This window comes from Camellia sinensis, chromosome 5, assembly GCF_055761805.1.
Source record: "Camellia sinensis isolate YWXY chromosome 5, ASM5576180v1, whole genome shotgun sequence".
Classification (NCBI taxonomy): domain Eukaryota; kingdom Viridiplantae; phylum Streptophyta; class Magnoliopsida; order Ericales; family Theaceae; genus Camellia; species Camellia sinensis.
This window is the reverse complement of record NC_138965.1, coordinates 158,024,660-158,035,972: the sequence shown is the minus strand read 5'-3', so window position 1 is coordinate 158,035,972 and position 11,313 is coordinate 158,024,660.

Here is an 11,313-nt window from a genome sequence, read left to right as displayed (position 1 = left end):
ATCCATTCCAGCACTTTGGGACTAATTTTTAGAGGTTGAAGGTTCACCAACTTGGTCCAGAAGTTGCTGCATTGCTGTGCTACAAGGGTAAGTCTCCATTTCTCCTTTTCTTGCATTATCTTGCTCCATAGCTTAGCCCTATTTGCAAGCATTTATGGGTTTTGTTATAAACTATAAAGTGTCTTATTTTGAGCTCTTCTTGAAGTTTGATTAAGGATACTTTTCTGTTTGAGGTCTCCTACATCCTTGTATGCTTCATCTCTCTTCTAGGGCTAATTTTGCATGATATCTTAGCCTTACTTGCAAGCATTTTCGAGATTTTCCATGAACTAAAAAAATTCTTATTTTGAGCCCCTCTTGAAGTTTGATTAAGGGCATTTTTCTGTTTGGGGTCATCTTCCTCTTGGCATGCTTCATTTCCTCATGATTACAGCTATGCATTAGAGCATTCGCATTGGCCTTGGTTTGGCCTCTTAGCCACTAAAATCCAGTGGATTTTCAGTGGCTTAGATGTGTTTTTGAGAGCTAAAATCAGAGGGGGGTGACCCCCTCTCTCCTTGTCTTGTTTGTTGGCCCTTTTGGCCTTCCAAAAGGCCCCTTACTTGCATGTTGTGAAGTCACTTTTTAGGCCCAATTTGGTGAGTTTCAAGGTCTGCCTTAGCTCTGTCCGGAGCCTCTTTGATCATATTTCGTGTCCCTCATGCATGTGTAGAACAATCCTCCTCCAGGCCTTTCAAGAGGACCTTTCATTGCATACTTCCTTGACCCATTTCAGGGCCTTTTTGGTGAGTTTTAGGGCTGTCATAATTGATTTCCAGAGTTGGTCTTGCCATGCTAAGTGTTCTTGTGGTATGTGTTGAGTAACCCTTTGCATGGCCCTCCAAAGGAACTCATCATTTTTGCATGCATTGGATGCATTTCAGTGGTTATTTGGGGTTTATTTGACATGCCATATTACTGTTTTGGGCTGGTTTGATGACCTCTCTTATGCTTCATATACATGCCATGTAAACCATGCTTACTAGCCTAGGTTGCATGTTGTTTTAGCCCTTCATGTTAGCACTTTTGGGCCATGCTTGGAACTGATGTTGTGCTTATTTTGGACTACCTTGGCTCTGTTTTCATGCCTCATGGCCAAATAATGCTTGCTCTGCATACTTGTGGTTCAATGCATTTGTCTAGTTTTGAGTTTCGGGGCCTCTTTCATGTATTGGGTGCCATATTTCCATGATTCGGGACCATTGCGCATCATATTTCAGTGCTGAAAATTGCATGTTTTCATGCCATCTTTCATCCCCTGCCATGCCTTGGTAGAGTGGCATTTGATGCCTTAGGTTCGGTCCTTGGTATTCGTACATGTGTGCACGCATTTCGGTTATCTCATTTTCATCTAATGGCCACTGATGTGAGTGTGGTTGAGGTCCACTCATGTTGGTGTAAGTCCATCGTGCATTGTGTACGCCATTTTAGTCCATAGCCTTTACGTATGCTAGGTTGCATGTTAGAGCATTGTGTATGCCATGTTACATCACGTGCATTGTGTATGCCATCTTAGTCCATAGCATTGCGTATGCTAGGTTACATGTTAGTCGCATTGTGTATGCCATCTCATTTGCATTGTGTTTGGGATAGGAATTAGCCCAAGCACGGGAAACGAGGGACGTTCTGTACCCTAAGTGACGAAACGTGTCTCAATTCCCGGTTGCCGACACTCCGGATTAACAATGATGGAGTCTAGGCCTTGTTGTGTTTATACGTGCATTCATTTCACATCAAGTCGTGCAATCCAACTCCTCGGCCATCATGCATCAAGATGAGTAATTGGTGGCACGAGGATCGAGGTCTACACTCTCTTGAGCTTGTGCGAGGATAGGGAGTGTGGTGGTGCACACATTCGTTGAAAATACCTTGCCATGTCTCTCTCTCTTGCTTTGTGTTGCAGAAAACCAAGATCCAGGGGCAGAAAGTGGTCGACCGACCAGTTTTCTGGCAGGCCGACCACCTTTTTTGGTATCCACCACAAAGGGTGGTCGGCAGGTGTTTTCCAAGCCCATAGCTGGTCGGCAGCCTTCCCAGGGTGGAGTTTCAGCCTCTTGGAGCCTTGTGCAAATTTCTAAAATTAATTGCAAACAAAGGCGAGACGAGGCGTCGCGATAGAATTTCCCGACGAGGCGACTCAAGCATGCATGCATCCATCGTCACCCAAAACAAAGCCGAGGCAGTCACATGCATGATAGTTTTATTGCTTACTTAGCTAGTTTGTTGATTAGTTAATGTTGTGTAATAATTAGCTGTACCTGTTATCTATTCGGACTGTATTATTTATTCGGACCCTCCGAGCGAGGGCACAATTGTAATAAGTGCGTGTGTGTGATGTATGTCTTCCAACCCAACATTTTTCTCCCTTTTATTTACCAGCTTATGATGGTTAGATTAGGGCATGTTTCAATTAGCATACTTATGATAGTATGTTTGCATTCATTCATCTGTCTTGCATGCACTAGGCTCGGCGCATCATACTAACTGCATTGTATTTCAATTCCGAGTTGAATACTGTAGACACCCCATTTTTGACCGACCTTGAGACTCAGACGTCACCAGTTAAGCACTTGGTGATATTGCATAATGTGCTCGTTCAGAAGTTTCAGAGTCTTGGCTGCGAGCCCCGCCTCCGGATTTCCGAACCCTCTTTTGTGCCTTGTCTCGGTTTGCGAACCAGACTCAGTTTTCTCTGTTTCTTTTCCTGAGGGAAGGGAGAGGTCCCGTAGACTATCTCTCAGTGCCCGTGGGCTACATTTGGTGGCCGTAGGCCTTTTTTCCCATTTCGGAGCCCGGTTTCCGGTTTTCGGAGCCGTCAGGCCGTGTGCCTCGGTTCGGGACCGCCTAACCATCTCCGTTTGCTCTAATTTTTGGCATACATCTTATTTTCTCCCTTTTGAGGGACACTGGGGTCTGAGAAACCCACTTCGTGGCCGAACGCCACTTTCGATGTTTAACGGGCAGTTTCCGGGGCCCCGAACTGCGTGTTTTGGCCCCCGAACATTCGTTTTGCATCGGTTTTCGTTCATTTTTGGCAGGTACCTCTGTTTTATCACCAGGAAGGTCACTGAAGGGTGGGAGGCTAGTAATTGTTGCAGCAACCAGTTATCTCTCCTCCGGAGCCTCCCGGCGCCCGTTTTTCCAACTTCCGGGCTAATGTTGAACACCCTAGGGGTAGTGTTGCCAACTTTCAACCACATAACTGTGATCTACACACCTTGGAGGACCCAAAAAATTCATGGCCGGCCATTAATTGTTATTTCCATTTTTGCCCCTCCTCTTCCGGGCCAATGTTGAACACCTTGGGCCCACTTTCTTGAACTTTGAACCACATATCTGTGATGTACACACTTGGGAGGACCCTAAAAGTTTATGGCCGGCCATTAATTTTTCTTTCCATTTTTGCCCCTCCTCTTCAAATGCAATGTTGAACACCCTGGAGTCACTGTTGCCAACCCCAAACCACATATATGTGATCTACACACATGAGAGGACACCAAAAGTTGGTGGGAGGCTAGTAATTTTGCCGAAAAGCCAACTCCTTTTTGGTCAAAAGTGGTTCAGCATGAATCCGGGAAGGAGAAAAAGCTGCGCGGCTTCACCGAAACGGGCGTAACTCTTTGCACAAGAGGAATTAAGATATGAGGTCACCACCATTGGAAAGCTTACTTCCGAGGCTTCATTTTGCACTCAAGAATCTCCCAAGTCCAAGTCCGGAGGGGAGAGATGTGGTTGGTTGAAGTCCGCTTGGACTGAATCTGCGCGGCTTCACGGAAAGGGCATAACTTTTTCTACAGGAGGAATTTTAATGCAAGGTTTGCGCCATTGGAAAGCTAACTTCTGGGGCTTCATCCTAGGGGGTGACCGGCCATTTTTTCTAGCCGGCCAGCCGTTTTTTTCTTTGACCTAGCCGGCCGGCTATGTTAAGTGGCCGGCCGGCCACCTGCAACAAAAGTGATAGGCCGGCCTGCTTCTTCAGGTTGAGTGCATTCCAGCTGTGCCTTGGTTTTCTCCCAAAAATATCTACATCCGGGGGGACCCTTTTGGGGGAATTTTGCTCTCCTTTATGCCCCACCTTTACACCCTCCTTTTGGTCCATATAACCAGCTGCCAACATGCATTAGAGGGGTTAGAAAAACTCTCCTTCAAGCTTCCATAGCCAACTCCATCTTCTTCCTTCTCAATTCTTCAAAAAACCCTAAGCCCCTAACCATCATTCCTTCTACACCACTGTACGGGGAGCAAATATTCCGGCGTGCCCGTATTCCTTTCTTCCCTGCTCCGTCGATGTCCGATCACCTGCGAGCAAGTAATGGTGAGCTACCCGGCGGTGTGTGGCCGGAAAAACCCTCCGACGGTCAAGTTAGCACACACCTTAGAGGGAATAGAGAGAAGGGAGAGAGTGTATGAGTGTAAGAAATCCTTACAGATGTGTTCGTGTGTCCCCCGTATGGGGGGCGCAGACATGCTTATATACCTTCTGAGCCCCATATCCACTCCCTGTCATCTCCTGACACGTGGCTCTGCTATCCCATCTGTCAGCATAAACCATGCCATTCATCACCTGCTCTCAACTGCCTGTCAGCACAGCTGGAGCTCGGCAGCCGAGCTGCCCTACCTCGGTCGTACCATGCTTCATACCTTAAGCGCCTAACCGGATAACCAAATGAAGGACCGGGCTAGGCGGCATCTCGGCAAAGCTTAGCCCGGGCTCCTCCTTTGGTCGGCCTTCTCGCCGGTCAATCAACTACCTCGGCTGACCGCGCCTTTCCGAGCGCCGGTCTCTCGGTCTGTCTGGTTTCGACAATCCTCGGACCGAGCATCCTGGTCTGACCGGTCACTTCCTGGCCGAGCAGCCTCTGCAAGGTCCGGGGCAGCACACAGTCCAAACTCTGCCCGGCCCAAGTTCTGGTAGCCCATCTCCGGGTGAACAGTCGATCATCTCGGCCCAATGCTCTGCTGGGCCCTCAACTTGCTCGGTCTATACCTCGGCCCAACACCGGATCATAAATCACCCTCTCAATTGCCCCTTAATTCCGTCCGCGGAAGCGTGACTGGGATTACTCACCTCGACCGAGATAACGTTTCTCCGGCCGTCAAGATGCCAAGCCTCGACCGAGCTAGTTGACGTAATTGTCCGCAGATTTGACCGGTTATATTCCTCGGCTGACCTGTTCTCGTTGAAAGTAGCTCGGTTGGCTCTTCATCTTTTCAACCCGTCGCTTCAGTCCTGTCAAAGCCATAAATGGGGACACGTGGCGGTCTGCCATTGGTCATCGGGCAGCCCACCCGCCGTTCTTGTCAGATTTTTGAATTTGGGCGGCCTTTCACCCTTACAAATACATCACCCTCCTCAAGCCATTTTTTCCTACTGCCTTTATACTACCTGACGATCCAGAGCTCAAGCCCTCTCCTCTATCTCGACTGCCATTTCTCATTCTTGGAAGAACTGCCCCCAACCTCCAAAGGTAAGGTTTTCGATCCCCCTAGTTGCTATTTTCTTTCATTTTACACACATTAGGGCATAAAAACGTAGCATTTAGGGCAAAGGCCATGGAATCCGTCCCAAACGCCCCAACTGTTCTTGGTGTTCTTCGTCTTCCTGAAGAACACTGAAGAGCTGGGGTGAACCGGGCTTTGGGCCTTCTTTTGATCCAAAAAACCGACCAAACCGGGATAACTACATATTTGTTTCAACCAAGGCGAAAACCGAGATAACAAAAGGACTTGGCCATTCAACCGGGCTAACATCTGGTCCGCTTGGGCGACCGGGCTCCTTAGATAGAATAGACAACCAAGGTGGTTTGGCACACTTAATGACCGAGCTGAATCCAGCACCTTCGCGCAACCGCGCTAACACTTGCCATCCTTTTCCTGCAGAGTCCAAGGGGACCACTGTCATTCCTGAGGCTCTCAGGACCGGGCAACATCCAATACCCAGAGCCAAACCCCTCAGCCGGGATACACTAAGCCGGCCAAAAATGGGGAAGTTCCGCTTCCTAGTGGATACTCCGACTGCGCTGGCTACGTTCAGGGAGGACTACGGCGTCCCGGCCGATGTCGACCTGCAGCTCGCAGAAGAGGAGACCACACCTTGGGGTAGGGAGGAGTGCCCCTTCACCGTGCTATCCATCGTTGAAGGGGGTCTTCGTTTCCCGCTCAACCCTCTTATAACCGAGTTCCTCCGCCGCACCGGGCTGGCTCCCACACAGGTGTCCACCAACACTTATAGAATAATCAACGGCGTTCACGAATTGAACCAACGGCTAGGCACCAACTTAGGCCTAGCCGAGATATTGAGGCAATACACAATGGGCCACACCGGTGACGGCCTAGCTTACTACTTGAAAATAAGACCGGGCAAGGAAAAAATCGTAACCGGCACCCCGGACAAAGATATGCACGACGATGATTTTTTTTGGGTGTCCGGCAATTACGAAACAGCCGAGGTGCCGGGCTGGTTCATAAGCAAGGACTTCGGTTCTTTATGTAAGCCACTCAAACTTGCTCGGTGAACTTAATTCTTTAGTTTAACTAACCGGTTTCCCTGTTTATTTTGCAGCTATCCAAGCCTTGCAAGCCAACTACCAATTCCCCAACGTCGAGGCAATTCGGGCCGTGCTTAGGTACCGTCACCGAGACTGCAACGAATTGCTCGGCTACACACCGACTTACAGATATTCTGCTCCGCGCCGGAGTAGAGTAACCGACTTCCTCAGAGCTCCTTCGCCACCTCCAGATCCAACCCTACCAGACGTCCCATTAATCCGGTTAACCGACGAGCAAGAAATGGCCAAAAGATCTCGGATCAAAAACCTTCTAACCGCGACTTCAGCCGAGATACCGAGCGTATCCACCCGCTCCCCGGCTGCCGGTCAATCGAGTGCAGCCGTGGTAGCCCTTGCTTCTCCAGCTCCAGCCGCCGGGCAATTTGCCAGAGAAGCGCGCCGGGCTGGAAAAAGACCAAGGGCAGATCCCTCCGCCGAGCTCGTCGCCGAGCTGACAACCTGACAACCGAACATCCAGCTGAGACTCCTGCTCCCGTGCCCGCTTGGCGTCCTCAGCTGAAGCACCGGGGACAGGACATCCCGGCGACTGCTTCGATCAAGGCTGACAAAGAACACTTGCTCGCCTTCGATCTCTCCAAAGCATTTCTCCTACCGGGCGACGTGGTAGGCAGTGACCACGTCCCTGACACCCGGCTGGTAAAATCTTCCGTGAAGTCCATGGCCAGGGTAAGTCGGTGTTCTTTTTAACATTTCACAAGTGTTTGCTCGGTCCTTCTTGCTCGGTCCCCTTTCTGATGTACTTTGCTTCTTTGTGCAGGCCATTCAGAAACAACATTTGGTCTTGGAGCGCATCCACCGGCTTAGGCAGAAAGCCAATGACACTGCCAGCCAGGTTGAAAGCCTTCAAGCCGAGCTCGGCCGGGCTAAAGCTTCTCTCGAGATGGCCAATAATGATAATAACAGGCTGCTCGGTCAACTGAATGCAGCCGAGAAAAAACATAGCGAGCTCCAGGCCGAGGTTGACACTCTGAAGAAGGAGAAGAAGAAGGCTTGCCGGGCTGCCAACAACGCGGGTTTCAACGAGGCCGAGAAGAATTACCAGAAGCAAGTCTTTGCAACACAAGACATATACTTCAAGGCTGGCTGGAAATCCGCTTGCGAACAGCTCGGCCAAAGTTCTGACACCGACGTATTTGCCAACCCTCCTCCAGCTTCTCTACCGGTCTACCTTGTGCCATATGCAAACGATGTTTTCAGCGCTTTACAGGCTGAGGCCGAGGAGGGACTTGAAGACGGGGACGGGGAGACAGATTCTGAGGAAGAAGAGGCCGAGGTGCCTGAGCAGCCCGGCAACGATGAGCCCGGCGCCCAAGAAGCAAGCCAAGCTATTGACCTTGATGCTGATGCTGCCGAGGATGCGTTCACCAATCTTTCCCCCTTAGTTTAGGTTGCTTTTTCCTTGTGTTTGTATTTTTGCTATCAACTCTTTTGATGTAACCGGGCTCTGTCCCCTCCGTTTGTAATGAATTTCTTATCAATGAAAATTCAAATTTTTGCGAGTGTATGCACGGTTGTAATCAGTTCTGTCTTCAGCAAAACATCTCAGTATAACTCATCGAACCGGAATATATAACACGGTCTAAGCACTTCAACAGAACAAGACAAATTCATGAACCGAAGTAGCCACTTCGGCTGTAACTAAATCGAACAAATCAACACTTCCAACCGGAGTAGATCATCTCGGTTGGGAATCCAAAGTTGGACAAGACACCACCTCTTCCAACCGGAGTACACCATCTCGGTTGGGAATCCTAAGTTGGACAAAACACCAACTCTTCCAACCGGAGTACATCATCTCGGTTGGGAATCCTAAGTTGGACAAAACACCAACTCTTCCAACCGGAGTACATCATCTCGGTTGGGAATCCTAAGTTGGACAAAACACCAACTCTTCCAACCGGAGTACATCATCTCGGTTGGGAGTCCTAAGTTGGACAAAACACCAACTCTTCCAACCGGAGTACATCATCTCGGTTGGGAATTCTAAGTTGGACAAAACACCAACTCTTCCAACCGGAGTACATCATCTCGGTTGGGAATTCTAAGTTGGACAAGACACCAACTCTTCCAACCGGAGCACATCATCTCGGTCCGTAACATTAAAACAATAATCCAAGTGCTAATGCAAAATGACTTCAATAATTTGACAAAAAGAATTACATTCTGCTTTGCAAGCCAAAAAATTGCTTTATAAAAAGAGGAAAGTAAAAAGCTTAAAAATAATACAATTTCAAGTTGGCCGCATTCCATGGCCGGGGTATGGCTCTTCCCTCTAGATCCTCCAAGTGGTAAGCCCCCTTGCCAGCCAGACCAGTGATCTTGTAGGGTCCTTCCCAATTTGCCCCGAGTTTGCCTTCTCCTGGCACCAGGGTGTTGCCCATAATCTTCCTCAAAACCCAATCCCCAACTTTGAACGGTCTGGGGTGCACTGTCTTGTTATACTTCTTGGAGAGCTCTTGTTGGTAAGCGGCCACATGGATGAGGGCTTTCTCCCGGCGCTCTTCCGCTAGGTCCAGCTCCAAAGCAATAGCCTCGGCATTTAGCTCGGGCTCAAAACTCTCGGTTCTGAGGGTAGGTATTTCAACTTCCAAGGGTATGACCGCCTCCATGCCGTAAGCCAAAGCAAATGGAGTTTCCCCGGTTGAACGTCGCGGGGTTGTTCGGTATGCCCAAAGTACACTGGGCAATTCCTCAGCCCACTTTCCCTTGGCCTTTTCCAGCCGTTTCTTCAACCCATTCAGGATAGTCTTGTTCGACGCTTCGGCTTGACCATTGGACTGCGGGTAGGCCGGGGTGGAGTTGTAGAATTCTATCTTCAGATCTTCACAAAATCCTCTGAATAGGCGACCGTCAAACTGGGTGCCGTTGTCAGAGATCAAAATTTTGGGGACGCCAAACCGCGTGACAACGTTCTGCCAGACAAATCGCTTCACGTCTTTCTCTTTGATGGTTGCCAAGGGCTCAGCTTCAACCCACTTTGTGAAGTAATCTGTGGCCGCGATGAAGAATTTCCGGTTGCCCGGTGCTATTGGCAATGGTCCCACTATATCTAGCCCCCACATGGCGAAAGGCCAAGGACTGGTGAGGGGAAGAAGTTCCCTGGCAGGCTGGTGGATCTGATGGGCGAATTTCTAGCATTTCTCGCACTTGCGGACATATTTTTGCGCGTCGGCCTGCATGCACAGCCACCAGTATCCCTGCGAAATAGCTCGGTAGGCCAAGGACCTGCCCCCGATGTGGCTGCCACAAATGCCTTCATGAATTTCAAACAAGAAGGCCTCCACACTGTTCGGGTGCACGCACTTGAGATACGGACCGGTGAAGGACCTCTTATACAACGCGCCTGATGGAGAGAGCCAAAACCGCTCGGACTTCACCTGGATTTTGTGTGCTTCTTTCTTGTCCGTTGGAAGAGTCCGGTCTCTGAGGAACAAGATCAAGGGGTCCATCCATGAAGGACCTAGCTCGGCGCAGAGTACATCCGTCTGCCCGGCGTTTTCAATGCTTGGCCGCAGAAGAAAGTCAATCAACAGGGGGTTTGGAGATGTGCTATCTACCATGGAAGCGAGGCCGGCGAGTTCATCAGCCCGGCTGTTTTCTTCCCGGCCAACCCGCTGGACTCTGATTGCCTCAAACTGCTTGATATGGTCCCTGACCAGAGCTTGGTACTTCTCCATCCTGTCGTCCTTCGCTTCATAAATCCCTAAAACTTGGTTAACCACAAGCTGGGAATCACTATATACCAAAAGCTCGGCAGCCTTCATTTGAATTGCGCTCTTGAGCCCAGCAAGAAGCGCCTCGTACTCAGCCTCGTTGTTAGACGCCGGGAAGCCGAGTGTGATAGAATGCTCAATGGTTAGGCCGTCCGGGGATATAAGAACGATACCAAGGCCGGCACCATGACGGTTGGACGCTCCATCAACAAAAAGCTTCCACATGTCCCCCACGAAAAGCTTCCAGCAGTCAGATGGGTCCTGAGAGTTGCGAAGGGCAATGGGATCACATTTGCTCGGCTGTGCGGTGTCAAGTTTGGTGTTGACCGGTTCAAAGTCAGTGCCCCTTGGTGATTCGACACCGGACTCAGCAAGTTGGTCCGTAATGCCCAAGTTCGTAGGCGAATCACCAGGTTGCGGTGTGAAGCCGGCCGCAGGTTCTGAGCTGTCTGGAACCATTCCTCCCCCCCTTGATGATTCGGCAGCGGACTCAGCAAGTTGGTTCAGAATGCCCAAGTCCGTAGGCGAATCATCAAGTTCTAAGCTGTCTGGAACCATTCCTTCCCCCCTTGGTGATGCGGTACCGGACAGAGTGGATGGGTTGGTGATACACAACTCCGTCATCGCAGCACCGGGAGGTATTACCGTGCAAGCTGAGGGAATTTCGATGGTGCGCGCTAACTCCGCGGCGCGACCTGCTGCAGCTGGTGGTTCCTCGGTTGGCATTGTGGGCGTCTCATCATCTGCCTCGGCAATGTCGACCGGGCATACCGGATGAGTGCCAAGTGAGAACTCGGCAACAAAATCGGCCAAGGTTTGGGCTTTGATTGCGGTGCGCGGCTGGAACTTCACATCGAACTGTCCCAACTCGACCGCCCATTTTAATATTCGGCTTGAAAAGTCTGCGCGCTCAAACAAGGCCTTGAGGGGGAACTCGGTCAGTACACCGATGGTATGGGCGTGAAAATAATGTGCCAATTTCCTCGAAGCCA